The sequence below is a fragment of the Ictidomys tridecemlineatus genome, chromosome 6, assembly GCF_052094955.1.
Source record: "Ictidomys tridecemlineatus isolate mIctTri1 chromosome 6, mIctTri1.hap1, whole genome shotgun sequence".
In the NCBI taxonomy this organism is placed as follows: Eukaryota; Metazoa; Chordata; class Mammalia; order Rodentia; family Sciuridae; genus Ictidomys; species Ictidomys tridecemlineatus.
Window position 1 is genome coordinate 108,908,016 of NC_135482.1, and position 19,762 is coordinate 108,927,777.

The following is a 19,762-nucleotide window of genomic DNA, read 5'->3' on the forward strand; positions in this document are numbered from 1 at the left end:
TGGATTAGGAAAATGTCCAATATACATATATAAGCAACGGAATAGTATTCAGAGAAAGAAATCCTACCATTTATGAAAACATGGATAAACCTGCAGCACAGTATAAAATAACCCAGACACAGAAGGACAAGTACTCTATGATCTCACTTATATGTAGAATCTAAAAGAATTAAACTCATAGAAGGAGAGTAAAATGTGGTTGTCAGGGCCTGGGGAAGAGGAAAGATGCTGGTCAATGGGCACAAATTTTCAGTTACAAAAGTTTTGGGGATCAAATATACAATGTGGTACAACTAATAATATACAATACTTGAAAAAGTCAGGAAAGCTTAAGTGTCATAAACACACATATATACACACACAGAGGTAATGTGTGATTTTAGCTTGACTGTAGTAATCTCTAACAGTGTATAGGCATATCAAAAGTTCACAGTGTCCATCTTATCTATACACTAATCTTATTTGTCAACTATTCCTCAATAAAGCTTGGGAAAATATTCAAGAGGGAATGGTGAATTAATGACATTAATTATAATTCATTCTCTGATGAGAATGAATCAAAAGGTCCTATATAAGAATTCCACTTTTGGTCATCTGGAATATTTATATGATTTCAGTCACAGATACTACAAGAAACTCAGACACCATTAAAACAAAATTTTTTAAGTAATATTTTATTTGCTTTCTCCTCACTCCATAATTTTCTGTGTTAATGTTTCTAATGTGCTAATAACTTCATATCAATTATAATAACTAATGAAATAAATAGGTTGAGATGTTTGCACTAGAAAAGATGAAGATAGAGAGCAAAAGCTTGCTTTCATCAAACAAATTGCTTTTCCCCAAAATTAAGTTTCTCATAATGATAACTTACTGCATACAAAGGTTTGTTTTCTGTTTTAAGAGGGAAAAATATTTGAAATGGTGCATAAATTCCTTTCGCTTTGCATCTGTGAATTATTCCAGATGGTGCTGGCAATCCCTATCGCCTGTTGCACTAGGCTGGTCATTTGGGACATTATGACACACAGGATAAGGAACCCAATTAAAATCACTTGACTATTTTCTAGTTACAAGTCAGATATTATGGCCTAAGCTTCTGATCCAAAACCAATTTTAGTTCTCAGCACTCTTAATTAGAATTATATATGAAAGTAAATAATTTTTTAATCCTAAATTTACCCCCTCCCAAGTCACAGAAATAGGTCATTGTATTTTTTAGCTATGTTTCAGAATAACTGAAGAAATTCATTGCTCTCATTCTACTCCACCTCTACACTCTCTATTTGTGTGTGTTATGTTTTTTTAAAAAAATGTTTAGCTGGGAATGGTGGTGCATGACAACAATCCCAGCAACTCGGGAGGCTTAGACTGGAGAATAGCAGGTTCAAGGCCTGTCTTGACAACTTAGTGAGGCCCTCAGCAACTCAGTGAGACGCTGTCTCAAAAAAATAAAAAGGGATGGGAATGTGATGCAGTGGGATACCGCATTGCCACCTCTGGTTAAATCCACAGTACCAAAATAAAATAAAATGATATTTATTTTGACCTTCGAAATATTTGGCATACAATTCTCATGACTACTTCCACTGATTCAAAAAAGGACATGATCCCAAATATAAGTGAGCATGCATCATTAAAGAAAATTAAAAACGAAAAAAATTTAGTATATTTTCTTGTTTGGATTTTCTATAGTGTCTACATTTTCTATAACAGACAAAACATTTTTTTTTAAATTTTGTAGTTCTTTTTAAAAAACAATTTTTTTAGTTGTAGATAGATACACTATCTTTATTTACTTATGTTTACATGGTGCTGAGGATTGAACCCAGTGCCTCACACATACAAGGCAAGCATTCTACCTGAGCTATAGCCCCAGCCCTTAAAGTTATTCTTGAATAAGATACGGTTGCATCTCAAAACAGAGTATTTGCCCATATCAGACTACACAGAATGTAATACAATATGACATATTTGTGGTCCCCTTATTATTATTTTGGTCTTTCCTAATACCCTTCTTTTTATATTTTCATTCTCCCTGCTTTATCTTAGTTTTGCAGATATTTTATGTTTTTGTTCTATAGACAAAAGAATAATCATCAAGATAAAATAATTTTATCTAGTCAGACAACTAAGAATATTATAGAAAATTGTGAAAAAATTAAATCAATCCATCTCCCATTGTCTTTTACCTATCTCACCTTGTCCTGTGAAATTGTTCCTTATGGTCTATAGGTGCTCATTAAGTCCAGCAAATATACAAAAGGAACCCAAGCATATCCTCTATACTGATTAACCTACTCAAAATAGAACTCCGAGGAATACAGTCTGTTTAAAGTTTGAAAACAATATAAGCCCAGAAAAATAAATATCTTCCTCACATCTTAAACACCTAGTAAATTAACAAAAATAAATTGTTTTCCTTCTTCAAAGCTTACTAAGTTTTGAATTCTACTAAGAAATTATCATTTGTCATTCCTGCTGATTGCACTCCTGCTGGCTTTGTTTGCTTTGCCCAACAAAGATATATAATGGTGGTGTAATTATGCGCCACGACAATCTCCCACACATATTTAAGAAAAAAGGTAGAATGCTGCTATTATTGAGTTTAAGGAAATACTAACAATCCAATTTGACAAAGATACTTACCTTCACTGGAGAACAGAAACTTAAGCTAGACAAAGGACTAAAAAATACATTAATTAGAAGTAAAATGATACTGCTAGAGTATCATATTATATATTAACATCAATATTATATATAAAACATTACCTATGGAGAGAAAGCAACACACACACACTCTTTTCATTTTACTTTCCTAATTTTACTCATTCAGTTAATATAAAAGTTAAGATACAAAATTTCATAATACCACGTAAATATCTAAACTTGGCTTAAAAATAAGAATTTCTTATTCCTGCAAAAAATGCATTAAAAAACTAAAATGATACTTTCATATGTTCTATGTCTAATTAAAATGTTTCTGATATTTCAAGGTCAATTTAAATAATGATTTTACTTTTACAAAACTGTTTCCTTATGAAGAGAATATTTATAGAAAATAAGTCATAATAAAAAATAGATACCAATACAGAATATAAAAATTATTACTAATGTCATATTTATAAACATTTTAACTTATATAAAAATATTTTAAATTATCAAGTTAAAATTTTTAATTAACAAAGGAACTGCATGATAATAAATCTCATCTTACTTTTATTTCACTTATTTCTATGTTTGTTCTCAGTACCACACTGATGTCCTTGAGAGAAATGACTTTACTTTCACATTTCCACAGATTGAAGACAAGGCCTGTCTTGTCTTATAGCAGTTAGTCAATGTTTACTGAAATGTTTTAGAAGAAGCTATTTTTTAAATATTGATTCTCAGAATCACTTTATTACCATTTATGTAACAAATATTTAATGTGTACCAGTTACTGTCTTTGTGGACATGACAGTGAACAACAGAGACAAAAATCTCACCGCTCACTAAGTTTTCTATAAAGACAAAGAACATAAGTAAAATATACAGTAGGTAAGATGCAGATAAATCCAATGGGAAAAAAAATGAAAGAGGAAGGAATACATGGAGTTTAGGAATTAAAGTGTTCAGAAAAGACCACTCTATGGAGGTAACCCTGAAGCAAATCTGTGAAGGAATGGAGGAATAAGCCACCATATTCACACACTGGGATAAGAATATTACACATGAAGGAAGAGTAAAGGCAAAGATTCTGAGGTCAGAGTGGGCCTGATCTGATGAAGAATAGAAAGGAGGACTTTCTGTGATTGACTAGATTGAGAAGCAATCTGCTGTTAGATGAGATTAGACAGACAACAGTAGGCCAGATCCTCCAGCAAGGGGAAGCCAACCCTTTTTGTAAAAGGCCAGACAGTAAGTATTTTATAATTTATGGACTATTACAATCTGTTTCACAACTTCTTGTTTTTGTTGTTCTTTTTTCAAAAATAAAAAAGAAAGTAAAACCCATTCTTAGTCTGCAAGCTATACAAAAATGAGTCTCAAAGGAGGCTGTGGTTTTGCTACTCTCTGCTAAAGAGTTTTATAGGTCACTGCAAAACCTCTTGCATTGGAAAGGGATTCCTTGATATCACAAAATACAAAGGGATGCTCATTAAAACTAAGAAAAATAAGAGTAACCTAATAAACATTCAAGTTTTTATTCAACTAAGGGAAAGCACCATATTTGTCTGAGAGAAAACCAGTATGCACTCTCAACTTATTTGACAAAATTTTCCCCAAAAATTCCAATTGGCCTTCCTTTATTCACAACAATATTTACTGAGAAGAAAAAGAAAATAATACAACATCTCATGCTTACCAAAAACTTTTGAAAGGAGAAAACAGATAATATACACTATTAAGCAAACAATATCATAGCACAGTGACACATTCAATAAAAAAAATAAAACTAGCAATGTAATGGAAACACTGTTAGCTAAAACAGTCTAGGAAGACAACCCTGAGGAACCACCAGGGAGTGAGCCATGCAGAGATCTGGGACAAGAGGAAGCAAGAATCACAAATGCACAGGCTTTGAAACAGAAAGATCTGGTTAGGAAGGGAGGGACAAAGGTGAGAAGGCAGGCAGGCAATACTGAGGAATGTAATGAACAGAAATAGTGGTGCGGAGATGGCAAGAAGCCAGATGTTGCAGTCTTCTAAGTTATGTTAAGAAGTCTGAATTTTATTCTGAATATGAGAACACAGCAAGGTTTTAAGAAATGAGTAACAACATGTACTTTTAAGTTTTAAGAGCTCAATCTAAGTGCCATGGATATGAGACTAGCTGAGAAGCAAGATGTTAAAGTAAAGACACCAGTCAGCATCTGCAGAAGTATGAGCAAGAGGCAATAGTTCACCAAAAGGAGTACAATGCAGTGACTGAATTCCAGATATATTTTTCAGTGTGATTGGACTTACTAACAGAGGTAATATGGGAAGCAGGAGGAGAAAAATATCAATGATTACTTTGTGGGTTAATGCCTAATACAACTGGTGATAGCTGGGGAAAACTGGAAAACAGTTTTTTGTTGTTTGTTTTTTTGGTACCAGGGATTGAATCAGGGGCACTCAACCACTGAGTCACATCCCCAGCTTTATTTTGTATTTAGAGATAGAGTCTCACTGAGTTGCCTGGCACCTTTTTATTGCTGAGGCTGGCTTTGAACTCGTGATCCTCTTGTCTCAGCCTCCCCAGTTGCTGGGATACAGGTGTGAGCCACTACACCCAGCTATGGAGAACAGGTTTTGAAAAGGGAGACATGCTTTGGGTAAAGGTAAGTTAGCTCTTGAACTAAAGAAATTCTGTAGATAATTAGTATTTTATTTTAGAAAGCCTCACTATACATACATATTAGTTTGGGAGCTATTGAAAAATGATTGATACTGAAAGTCATAAGACTAGAAGGTATATATACCTTTCAAAAAGGTATATATATAAAAGAGAATAGAGCTGAGAATGAAGCCCTTCAGGGTCTAGAATGTGACAGAACCAAAAATGATAATAGCAAAGGAATGACAAGTAAAAGAGCAGTAAAATGAGGAGAATCTGTGTCAGAAATGCTACAAAAAACTAGCGTTTCAAGGAAGGGAATATGTAGAATGATGCTGAAAAGTAAAGTAAGGAACTTTTTGATCTGGCAACGTGAATATTACAACCCTGGTAAGAGTAGTTTCAGAAGACTGCTAAAAATATAGGGCTGTTTGGACAAATTTGAACAAAGGTGAGGAAATGCAGAACACAATTATAGTCAGTTTTTCTTTTTAAACAAATTTTGCTGAGGGTGAAAAGAGAAATGGGCTGACAACTAGAAGGGGACATCGTGTCAAGGGAAAGATTTTTTTTAAAAAGGAAGGTGAGTCTTTAAGACATGTTAGTATGCTTTGCTATAATGAACAGGAGACAGCAGAAATTTCAACATAAAAGAAAGAGAACAATCTCTCATTTAGGAAGAGGCAGCTCTTTAGATTGGGGAACTGAGAGATTTAAGACAAAAAGTGGCAGAGTTTTACTCAGGAACAGTGACTCTATTGCAAAGTACACAGGTACAGATGAAAAAAGACTAGTAGATTTAATGGTGGAAGATGCAGTGGATAACATCCAATAATGTGAATTTTCTCAAGGTAATGTGAAATGAAGTCAGCAACTCTGAGTAGGAGGGGAGGATTCTGCAGATTTGACAAAAGGAAAGAGTTGATAAGTCATCTCTGAAAATGAAAATTTAATAAGCATTTTTATTAGGATTGCCTGTAAAATTAGGAGTGCATTTAAGATCTGTGGCCATAATCAGACAGAACAGTTGTTTGATTTTTTCCCCCCAGTATCAGGCAGCTGTTCACTGCTGAGGCAATACAGGCAAATACCTGTTTTAAACCAGAATTGAGATTTTTACAGGGCAAATATGAAAGAAGAAAAAGAACAAGTAGATAAAGAGCATTTATAAGGGAGTGACTATAGAAAAGGACCAAGATATCTAAGCCAGGTAAGATATGAAATATGAAGGTACAAGAAATTAAAAATGAAAAAGTAGCCAGGCACAGTGACACATGCCTGTAACCAGAGCAGCTCAGGAGGCTGAGACACGAGGATCACAAGTTCAAGGCCAGATTCAGCAACTTAGAGAGATCCTGTTTCTAAATAAAAATATAAAAAAGACGCTGGGAATGTGGCTCAGTGGTTTGAACCCTTGGGTTCAATCCCTGGCACCAAAAAAAAAAAAAAAAAGAAAGAAAGAAAAGAAAAAATAGGCAGTAGCTGTAAGAACTACTAGAGAAAGAATAAGTAGGCTAAAAAGAACAGAGATGGTGACCAGAGGTGAACTATATTTTTCAGCATTAGTGAACTAAGATGGAGAATTCTGATGGGTAACTATTTATCCCACAAGCTTAATTAAAAGGGAAAGAAAAGAAGTGGCTTTTACTCTAGACAGGACAGATATAGAATCCCCTAAATCATAGAAATGTCACTGCCTAGGAATAGCATCAGGCCTAAGAAAAAGAAAAGCAGGGAACCTATTCTCATACACAACAGTACAATTTGTAGAGTTTTTTTTCCCCCCTCAATCAGTCATTGTCTATTTCCCAATTATGTCACAATAAGAATCTAGCATTGTTAATAGAGTCAAAATCAACTTACAAAGTCTGAGAAAACAGACCAAGAATATGTCACAATACTATGCCTATATACTGCCAAGAAATCTGAAGGTGTGGTAGGGAAACAGAAAAACCAAAGAAAACCCCTGCCTTAAAATACTGACTTGGCTTTTTGGATCTACGACAGAATAAATATGTTGTTAACTTTTTTTTTCCTTCCTTTAAAACAGTGTGGGAGAAGGGAATGCTGCTCTATGTTGCTTGCTTCTGGATTTCTCCCTGATTTATGCATTCTGAAAAAAATATTTAAAAAAACATAAAAATGACAAGCATTTTTACAGATGAAAACATCCTTTTATTTAAAGCATTATCTTAATTTCTATCCAATGTGTAAAACAGAATATGTAACTTTATACTTTTGAATAAAATGTTCATAGTAAGAGAAATAAACAAGTATAACCTCTTGCCCTTCTCTATTATTTTTTCTCCCTAAATTTTCTTATTATTCTCCAATACTCCAACGTCATTTAACTTTCTTTTCTCTTTTTTTCTTTGCAGGGGGTATGATGCCTCAGGTCTCTGGGAATTAGCCATAGACTCAACCCTTCTTGGTAGAAGTCAGACCTTTGGAGGTTGCTGACCCCAAGACCTAGGAAAAGTAATGAATCAGCAGGAAAAGATAACATGGCTTTTCATTTCCTGCTATCTTGTCTCCCTGTTCCACCTGAAAAGTGCTTTTGTAGATATTCCATTTACTACCTCCCAAGGCTATGTGGAGGATGAATGCTGTGAATGCTACAGTGTAATCATACATATAAACAACCACACATAAACAGGCACATGCAAAAAATATCACCATTCATATTTTTCACCTTCTGATATCACAGGGCTGAGTTTAAAACTGAATTTAATTTGGACATTTCACTGTAACATGCGTAATGTAGAAGTAATATCTGCAGGTTAACTGAAAACATCAAGGCACTAGTAAAGTCACTAATTAAACAAAATCTAGGGTCTGGGGCAGTAGCTCTGTGGAAGAGCACTCCACACATGTGTGAGGCACTGGGTTCAATCCTCAGCGCCACATAAAAATAAATAAATTAAATAAAGGTGTTATATCTGTCTACAACTAAAACAAAACAAAAACAGATCTATTAAGCAGATAATAGTAAACAGGTTTTTTTTTCCCCCTTAGTGGAAATAAATGCTGGTGATCAGAAAAACACCTAAGCAGTTTTCTCCATAAAGTGAGAATAATTAAATCAAGTGGGCTAATTAATCATTAAAGTGTCCTAGTCAGCTGGTGGGGAAAATAAAGTTATAAATTTCTGATTTAATTAATAAAGAATAGGCTTAGAGAGAGAGGGTGGGAAGGAGAGATGTAGAGAGAGAAGGGCAAAAAAATTTTTTTTTCAACTTATACATCTGATATTTACAGGGCAATTTATTTTCACTATAAAAAATATTTACTTTCTGCTTCAAAGGGGTTCTGACTGTATACAAAACATAATTTACTAAAATTCAGTATGCACGCAATTAAATTTTATAAATTCAGTTTATATTCCCTGCTTTTTGCTTTTGTTTTGATTCATACTGCTAAATAGCAATATCCAAATTCCCTTAATTACTACAAAAGTTCCTTAATAATCTTGTATATTTTACTATTCCCTCACATAGTAAGTGTCCAGTTTTGAAATTTTTGGTTTTGATGTTTTTAGATGCCTTAATGTCCTTATCCTTTCTTTGCTGAGCATACATGCACTCACTCTTTGTTTTTAAATTGTAGATGGACACAATACTTTTATTTATTTTTATGTGGTGCTGAAAACCAAACCTAGTGCCTCCCACATGCTAGGCAAGCACTCTTTCACTGAGCCACAACCACAGCCCCCCAAACACCCATTCTTTAACATAAAGTTTATATAGCAGTATCTTGGCAAAGCTTTTGAGCACTCCCCTAAACAAAATTATATGCTTAATCCTCATGAGGTGAATGGTTTATATTGTAACAAACCATGTAGACTGGATTATACTATAAAATAAAATAATTATAAAGGCAAGTTTTTTCTAAATCCCCTGTTGATAAATTATAATTCTTAAAAATATACAAATATTAAATCTAAAAATCTTAAAAATATACAAATATTAAATTAAGTTCATTCTGTATATCATAATATCATTTGAACACATTATGTCATCAGGTCTACTGCTGTCCTTTTCTTATTGGCCCATAACAATTATAATAGTAATATTTGAAAAACAAAAGGATGAAAATACTGTTACTTAGCATTAAAATATTCATCTAGATGATCCATAATATATATATATATATATACACACATATATATGTATAATTTGTTTTGATTATCATCAAATTGAAAATACAAAATCAAATCATGCATGGAATACTTTTAAATCTCAGAATATATTCAAGATACCCCCAGGGTTGCAAGAACTGCCTAAGTACACAATGATATAAAAGCAAAACTTTAAGGTTTGAAGAGTTCTAAATTAAATACTGGCTTGCCATTAACTATGTGATCTTAGCCTCCTTAAGCTTTAATGAGTTTTTTTTTTTAATTTTTATTGTTGGTTGTTCAAAACATTACATAGTTCTTGACAAATCAAATTTCACACTTTGATTCAAGTGGGTTATGAACTCCCATTTTTACCCCGTATACAGATTGTAGCATCACATCGGTTACACAGCCACTGTTTTACAAATTGCTATATTAGTGTCTGTTGTATTCTGCTGCCTTTCCTATCTTCTACTATCCCCCATCCCCTCCCCTCCCATCATCTCTCTCTACCCCATTTACTGTAATTCATTTCTCCCCCTTGTTTTTTTTAATGAGTTTTTTGAGTTTAAAAAAAATCTTTCTAATTTATGCCATGAGAACTCTTACATAGAGTTATGAGTAGTAAATAAGATAACGCATGAAAAATGCTTAGCATAGGTTATTGATTCTTTTTTTTTCAACTGAACTCTTTTGAGAGCCTGCTTCAATTAAGTGTCATTTTTATGTACTTTAAAAAGCTATCACTTTCAGGCTGAAGTTGTGGCTCGATGGTAGAGCACTCGCCTAGCATGTGTGAGGCACTGGGTTCAATTCTCTGCACTGCGTATAAATAAATAAAATCAAGATCCATCAACAACTAAAAATTATATATATATAATACACACACACACACACACACATATATACATATATCCCCCCACAACTTTCTCTCCGTTTGAAATGATGAATATGACAGAATGACCCTTTAGTACTTCTACGGAATTTATCTCTTCTTTTACATTAGGTGATAAATGTAAAAAATGCACACTAAGCTTTTAGATATTAAATAAATGTAAGGCACTGATTTTTTTTTCACACTTTATGTGAATAGCCAAAACAGAAGACAAAGTTTTTAGGCAAGAAGAATCGGGGACTAATTTTACATCTAGGAAAAAAAACCCTTAAAGTCAGAGAAATAGGCCAAATGCTAAGCTACAGGTAAATAAGGTAAAGAGGACTAATCAAAGGGTAGTAACAGCATTACTGACTACAAATATACTTAAGAAAATGGGCTCTTGGATGTATGAGGATCTGCAGTCATCTAAACTCTGGGAGCCTGCAGAGTTTTTTTTACATATTTATTTCTTTTTAAGCAGACAAATATTTAGGTAAGTACTATAATCATGAATCAAACACTGAAGATATAATTCCATAAATAAAATAATTCCTGATCTCCAATACCTCCTAAACATCCAAGAAATGTAAGATATAAGTTCTTTAAGAGTAAACAATCTGTTGAATCACATAATAAAATATTGAGGTTTGTTTTTTCATTTAAAAAAAGAGTAAACAAGAAAGGAACCTAACCTAACCTGGAGACCAGGGTGGTAGTGATACTCAGGAAAAGCATCCAAAAAGGTGGTATCTAAATTTTCCTAAGGGATTAGCCCATCTTACAGGAAATGTAGTTCTGGGCAGAGAGAAAAATATGAACAAGAGCCTGAAGCAAAGGAGAATGTGTTAGGTTGGGGAAACCTTTATGGTTCAATATGACTACAGTTTAACTTTGGAGAAGCAGAGGGGAGGGGGAAAAAACATTGAAGGTAAGCAAAAGCCTAATAACTTCATGCTAAACAGGAATATGTAGTTCACCCAAAGCATATAGGACTGAAGTAGGGAAATGACGGAGTTAAGATTTTTCCAAAATTTGGAAAATAAACTGAAGGGGAAACAATTGGAGGGGAGAATGAGGGAAATTAGATAGCTTTTATAATAAAGCAAGAAAGAACAGATGTATCCTAAAGATGCATTAATAAATGAACTAATAATGAAATAAGCAAGCTAGTATGGTTTATATTTAATTAACCTTTAAAGCAAGAACAAAAGAAAGTGAGTTTTCCTCTCACAAAATATTCTATACAAAGTTTTTATTATATTCCAGCAACATTATTCTGATCACTTCTCCAGACTGTTCATTATTCCTTCCTTGTAGTGCTCTTGGAAAGTCATCTAAAAAGAACTTCCTTTAAACATCTCAATCTGAAAAACCACTTTTGAAGAGAATAATTTTTCACTATCTCTTTCAAAATACTTAGGTTCAACATAATTAAATGATTTTTCATTTAGGAACTTATAATAACTGGTATTTAGATAAAACAGATATCTATAGCATCATAAAATTTTCTTTTGTGGTTCTTGGTAGCAAATGTTCCCCAAACAGCAAAAACAAACATATCAATATCACTGTAAGGAAAACTAAGTAAATACAAATTAAACAGATACATTTCATCCTGCTTATGACAGTGGTCAAATTCCTGAATCCCATCCCCCATGTACCTAGAAACCCTTGCAAAAAGAAAGAAACTACTTTATGGATTTTTGTTATCATGCTCAAATCTGACAGACAACCCACACAACAGTTAGATGGTTAAAATAAAGATAACAACTTCACTGATAAAAGAAAATATAAAGTGGTAAATACTATATAGATGCGTTTAAAAAATAATAGTAATAGGGGTTGGGTTGCAGCTCAGTGGTAGAATGCACCATAACATACACAAGGCCCTGGGTTCAATCCCCAGAACACCCCCCCGCGCCGCCGAAAAAAATTAAAGGGAACAATCCCAAAGTATATACACATAAACCAAATCATCTCACAAATCTGTTAGCTGTCAGCGAAGATCCTTGATTTCCTCATCTGTTTCTCCCAAATTACAATCTCAAATTCTGGGAACTTCAAGCCAATTACATGATATCAGAAATCTAGAAGCTTTTGGACAGTTTGTGTGAAAGAATAGCCTTGTCAAAATGTTCTGAAGTTTAACTCTCCTCTCCCCATTCCTCATCCTCAACATCTTGTCATTCTGTTACACTACTCAAAATGTTTTCATACATTTAAGTAACAAAGCAACAGGCGCCAATGAAAACAGTGCTTTTGCTCTAACATCCTGGAATTTTAACTAGACTCTTGTATCTGTGCCAATAAGAAACCTCGCAGGGCCTTTAACAGGGGCAAAAGGTCACCTTGGTATCCTGAAACCAAGGAAAAGTAGATTTTTATAACAAGTTCATATGTAATTTAGCACAGGGAAATCAAGGGATAATGTTCAATGTTTGTAAATTTTATTAAATAAGAGGACACATCTATTTAAAAACTGTTTACTTGCTAAAGCCTTTCAAGTTAAAGCAAGTTCAACAGCCCAGCAGCATCAGCACTGGAAAGTTTTAGAAATATAGAAACTTAGGCTTCCACCAAATCCATCAAATAACTAAATATGGACAAACTCCCATTCAATTTGCAAAACACCAAAGTTTGAGAGGTATTGCTCTGAAGTATCTTACCAAATAATCACATTATCACATATCTAAAATGCAATATCGCCTGGAAATGTTGATCTGTAAACCAGATGAAAGAAAGGGAGGAAGGAAAGGAGGAAGGAAGGGAGGAAGGAAGGGAGGGAGGAAGGGAGGAAGAGAGGGAGGGAGGGAGGGAGGGAGGGAGGGAGGGAGGAAGAGAGGGAGGAAGGAAGGAAGGAAGGAAGGAAGGAAGGAAGGAAGGAAGGAAGGAAGGAAGGAAGGAAGGAAGGAAGGAAGGAAGGAAGGAAGGAAGGAAGGAAGGAAGGAAGGAAGGAAGGAAGGAAGATCTTTGAACCAGATAACTTAGATAGATAGATAGATAGATAGATAGATAGATAGATAGATAGATAGATAGATAGATAGATTATAGATAGATAAAAATAAAGGAAACTTCTCACACAACAGGCTATAAAATGGTGAGGGACCAGCACTTCTCACCTAAGAACTAGACAAAAAGAAAAACATGCTTATTGTTAGGTCTAGAGTTACTTTGGCCTAAGGACCTAACACTTATAAAAACATGTTGCATGAAATCATAAATTTTTAAAATTGTGTGAATTGCATATATACTGATAATCATATGGAACAATGCATATCAATAGCCTCCTTAAAAATAAACTCATTGAGATTGATTTTAAAAGTCTAATTGCTAATTACAGTATTATGATTTTACTCAGTTAATGAATTTCTCCCACAAAATAGTACTACTATTAAAAAAAACAAAAAATAACAAGTAAATACCTATTTGTGATAATTGCTAAGTTAAGAGGCAGAGCTGCATGCAAATTTCTACTCCAAGACCCCACATTCTGCATCTTTGGGTTCTATATATACCAAATAACACAATTAATATAACTCCCCACCTTCACACTTCAAGCAGATGAAGAGTGCTTGAAAATAGACTGTCCAATATAATGCTGAATGCTCAAATTCATATTTCAGATAAACAAATAATATTTTATTATAAGCAAATTCCAATATTTATATAACATACAAAAGATTATTCACTATCTAAAATTCAATTTTAACTGGACACTCCATATTTTTATTTGCTAAATCTGACAACTGTATAAAAAAATCTAATTTTGAAATACTTTTCAGTAGATGACAAGTAGATCAGCCCAAGTCTTTTCTTTTTTCACACCTTTTTTACACCCCCAAAATCATTCAAAATAGTACACTGTTATCTCAGTAGCCATTAGCTAACATAAAATGTGGCTACACTTTCTTGTGTGGACTATTACAAAAACACTAGGAAATAATGTTATTTGAAAAAAAAATTAAAAAGAAAACACAGTTTTATTTTTAGACTATGCTGACCCAGCTGATCTCAGATTATTCTCTTGCCTCAGCCTTTAAGTAGCTAGTATTGCAGGCATGAGGACATATATTTTTGCAGAGTTGTTAAAGAAAGCAAAAGGCATGAAAAGTTATTTATTCCCTAGTGCTACTGTCACATTGAGTCAGCATCACTCTAAATAAAGAGTCTTTGTACTCCTCCTCCTTAGCCAGAGGAGGGCAAAGGAATATAACTGAGGAAGAGGAGAACAAAATAAATCTATCCAAAATGGAAATGTATAATAGAAAAACTACAAGTGTTATAGCAAAGTTAACAACAACAACAAATAAAATAGGTTGTTAAAGTAAACACTGAAGATTAAGTATCTTGCCAAAGGTGACCTAATGAAGTCACCCAAACATTCAATTCTATCTCAAAAACATCAATAAATTAAATTATATTCTATTGATGTTCTAAACTAGACTTGGGAAAGTCATAATTAAAATGGCAAAATGATTCTACATAGAAAAAAAATACTGCACCAAATTCTATTCTGGAACAAAGAGAAGCTTTAAACTTACCATGGTTAAGGTGATCTGTGCTGGCGGAAAAATTAAACCTATTTTATTATGTTTTCCTTGGAAAATAAACTTATCTGGAAATAAGTACAGTTTGATATATTTACTGCATGGTAAAAGTTATTAAAATGAATCTAACATTAATATAATTAACATAATTTGTAGCTCAAGAGAATTGTGTACACCAAAGGCTTCCATGAACAAATTCTTCTGGAGTTTTTCGTAAGTTTCATTTAGAATGTGGGAGATCAAATCAGTCAAATAAGACAAAATATGAGACAAATAATAAAACTTTAAGACAATAAGACAAATGATAAAGCTTTCCACTGAAAATATGAGTCAGCTCACAGCTTAAGTTAGAGACAAAAGTTCTCCAAACCAAGGCGAAAGATTCCATAATATTTTTCTAGTGAAGCACAATTGTTTTCCGATTTCACCATAATTAGAATTACTTAGATAACTATGATACGTGGAGAAAATGTTTAGAAAATGGGAAAGTCATTTTTAAGTGCTATATATGTGCTTGCTATTTTTACTGAAAACATTGTAAGATTTCTTTTAAATGAATAAAGCTTATTAAAAATGTAGATTCCATAAAAATTTACATAAAACAAAATAAATCTAAGTAAAAGGGCAGACTACTAATATAGATGAAAAAGGAACTTTTTAAAAAGAACATACAAGACACTAAGAGTTAAGAAACATGTAAAAGAAGAAAAACCAAAACCAACTGAAAAGTGTGACCAAGGAGAGATAACAGAAAAAAAGTCACATAAACTACACAAGAATTTTACAGGAAGTAAGCAGGCCAACCAATAATATAAAAAACTCACCTCAGATAGAGCCCTAATATCCAGAATGTACAAAGAACTCAAAAAACTAAACAATAAGATAACAAATAATCCAATCAACAAATGGGCCAAGGACCTGAACAGACACTTCTCAGAGGAGGACATACAATCAATCCACAAGCACATGAGAAAATGCTCACCATCTCTAGCAATCAGAGAAATGCAAATCAAAACCACCCTAAGATACCATTTCACTCCAGTAAGATTGGCAGCCATTAAGAAGTCAAACAACAATAAGTGTTGGCGAGGATGTGGGGAAAAGGGCACACTTGTACACTGCTGGTGGGACCGCAAAATGGTGAGGCCAATTTGGAAAGCAGTATGGAGATTCCTGGGAAAGCTGGGAATGGATCCACCATTTGATCCAGCTATTGCCCTTCTTGGACTATTCCCTGAGGACCTTAAAAGAGCGCACTATACGGATACAGCCACATCAATGATTATAGCAGCACAATTCACAATAGCTAGACTGTGGAACCAACCTAGATGCCCTTCAATAGATGAGTGGATAAAAAAATTGTGGCAGCTATACACAATGGAGTATTATGCAGCACTAAGAAATGACAAAATCATAGAATTTGCAGGGAAATGGATGGCATTAGAGCAGATTATGCTAAGTGAAGCTAGCCAAGCCCTAAAAAACAAATGTCAAATGTCTTCTTTGATATAAAGAGAGCCACTAAGAATAGAACAGGAAGGAAGAGCATGAGGAAAAGACTAACAGTAAACTAAGACGAATGGGGGGAGAGAAAGGGAGAGAGAAGGGAAAACATATGGAAATGGTAGGAGACCTTCAGTGATACACAAAATTATAAGAGGTTATGAGGGGCAAGGGGGAGGGGGAAAAAAGGGGGAGAGAATTGAACAACAGCAGAGGAGGTAGAGAGGGAAGATGGGAGGGGAGGGGAGGGGAGGGGGGATAGTAGGGGATAGGAAAGGTAGCAGAATACAACAGTCTCTAATATGCCATTATGTAAAAATGTGAGTATGTAACAGAAGTGAGTCTGCATTATGTATTTGGGGAGTTCAAAACCCAATTGAGTCAAATGTATGAAAGATGATATAGCATGAGCTCTGTAATGTTTTGAACAATCAATAAAAAAAAATGGAAAAAAAAAAAGAAAAAAAGAAAAAACTCCAGAATCGTCAAAGAGGCCCAAGACAAGATTAGTGAATTTGACATCATATTAGTAATTTTAGTATAGCAGTCAGATAAGAATCTAAATTAGATTGGTTTGGGAAATAAATAAGAAGTGTGAAAGTGAAGACCGCAAGAATAGAATCTTGATTCTTTCAAACATTGTTCAAGTAAATAAAAAATGGAAAAGTAAAAGTAAGATAGTACAGTGAATTGAAGGGGAAAAAACCAAGGATGTAAAAAAGTAGGACACAACTTTATGTTCAGAGTCATCAGTGGAAAGAAAGAGAATGGAAATAAGGAAACAAGGAGGATTTAATGTAAAAAGGCAAGTTTTAAAAACTGATAAGAAACAAATGAAAAAAAAAAACAGGAAGACTTAGCCTGGAACCATATTCCCATCAAAATACAAGAAAGGTGAGAAAAGATACAAATTTTGAGACAATTGATCACTTAAAACTCTATTTTATAAAGTGGTTATCAGGTAAGAGAGAAGAGGACAGTATAAATCTGACTGAAGGACCTTTATGAATTAGGTTTGGATAATTAATGACAAGAGGTTTCTTTTTTTTTAATACTCTGATTTACACTTCACATACACTGCTTATTTATTTTTTATTGTAGATGGACAAAATACCTTTTTTTGTTTATTTATTTTTATGTGGTGCTGAGGATCAAACCCAGTGCCTCCCATGTGCTAGGCAAGTGCTCTATGACACTGAGCCACAACCCTAGCCTTATACTTCTTATTTTCAAATGAGTCAAAAATTAAGGGAACTTCTTCAGAAATAACAGTTAGGTTCTCAACTAAACACTGAGAAGACATTTCAGTGAACAGAAATGGGAAAGAAATTTTCCCAACAGAGCCTCAGCTTCATCTTCCAACTTATAATACAAATTTTTGCACCTCAAAAGGTAAGTGGAGTCCTAAAATATCATTGCAGATGAAATGTATCTTCTTTTATCATTTTCTATTCATACACAGTTGTGTGCCACATAATGATGTTTTGTTCAGCAATGGACAGCATACACTTCAGAGGTCACATGGGATTGTAATGCAAATGTCATTATAGCCATCTTAGTTTGTGTAAATAAATATATCCTATGAAGTTTGCATGGTGATGAAATTACCTAATGATGCAGCTCTCAAATCATGTCCCTTTGTGCTGGAAGTCAGTATGAACCAATAAGAACAGTACAGTATTTTAAACAACCTGACATACATGACATCATGCTATAACATGATGGATCAAATAACATTCCATTAAAAAGGCTGGAACTATCCTAATAGCTCCATTTGTTGACTGCTTACCCTGTGGCATATGCTACTCTAAGTCCTATTTGTATTGACTACATGTTAGACAATTATCCCAATTTTACTGATAAGAAAACTGCAGATGAGATATCTAAGACAATCCAAACAATGTGGGGCTACTTCATAGGTTAGAGTGCTTATAGTATAGAGTTTCAATGTTGAAATAAGAGCTGGCTTCAAATCTACGTATCATCCTTGGCTGACCCTGGAGAAATCTCATTCCCTGATCTTAGTTCCTCAGCAGAATAATAATCTGTCCCTCTGCCCCTACATAATCCATATGCTAGTCATGGGAATCCAAGGGGTGCTTTGAGAAACAAACAACAAACGTGTGGATGCATGTGCACAGACACACACACGCACACAATTTAATGATTATTAGTAGAGAATTGCTAGGTAAAATGCATATGGTATTAACAAATTCATTTCTTTTTTTTTTTTTACTTTTCAGGTTTTATTTTATTTTTATTCTAATTTTTTATCCATTACAGCAGAATGCAATACAGTTCATAGCACACATAGAGAAAGAGCACATTTTTTCATATCTCTGGTTGTATACAAAGCATATCCACACCATTCATGTCTTCATACATGTATATCCATCTCATTCCACCATCTTTTTTACCCCTAGGTTCCCTCTCTTCCCCTCCCACTCCTCTGCCCAATCTTGAGTTCATCTAATCCTCCATGCTCCCCCTCCCTCTCTCACAATGCAGAAAACTCAATGCAAAGTGGATCAAAATTAAACCAGAGACTGTATCTACTAGAAGAAAAAGTAGGCAGAAATCTCCATTATGTCGGATTAGGCCCCAGCTTCACTAATTAGATTCCTACAGTGGAAAAATTAAAATCAATAATCCATAAATGGGATGGATTGAACTAAAAAGCTTCTCAGCAAAAGAAACAATCAGTGAGGTGGGTGGAGAGCCTTCATCTTGGGAGCAAATTTTTACCACTCACACATCAGACAGAGCCCTAACCTCTAGGGTATATAGAGAACTCAGAAAACTAAACAACAAAAAACCAAATAGCCCAATCAATAAATGGGCTAAGGAACTGAGTAGACACCTCTCAGAAGATGATATACAATCAATCAACACATATATTTTAAAAAGTTCTACATCTTTATCAATTAGAAAAATGTAAATCAAAACAAATTCGGTTTCTGAACTATCATAAATTCTCATGCTATAATTCACACTGCTGTGGCTCACATGAAAAATAACTTTAAAAATTCAGGTTTCTGACTATTTTAGGCAGCTTCTTCTACTGTTTGCTCACTAGTAAAAATGGGTAAGTTATTAAATTAGCTTTGTACTTGTGTTTTTCAGCTTAAAATAGAAATAATTCCTATAACACTGCTGAGAAGATGAAGTGAAACAAATAATGTAAAGCTTCTACCATAATGCCTTGAACACATATATATGCTGGTTTTTTTTTCAGTAGTTCTATCATTTAGCAGAATCACGAAACAAAACCAAAAACTAAAGTGTAAAAGGTTGTATGTGTGTGCAAAGATTTCTCTTGGTAAAAAAACTTCAAAGATTCTTACATAAATCCACAGACTGTGTCAAATTTCTTTCTGTCATCCTTACTGTACTTTTCCCCCCCATTCCTCTGGTGG

At 33.9% G+C, this 19,762-nt stretch overlaps 1 protein-coding gene across 23 annotated transcripts in view; it reads right to left on the bottom strand.

The window, feature by feature from the left end:
- Erc1 (ELKS/RAB6-interacting/CAST family member 1) overlaps positions 1-19,762 on the bottom strand; it is a 502,961-nt gene that overhangs the window by 273,953 nt on the left and 209,246 nt on the right. The window lies entirely within an intron of this gene.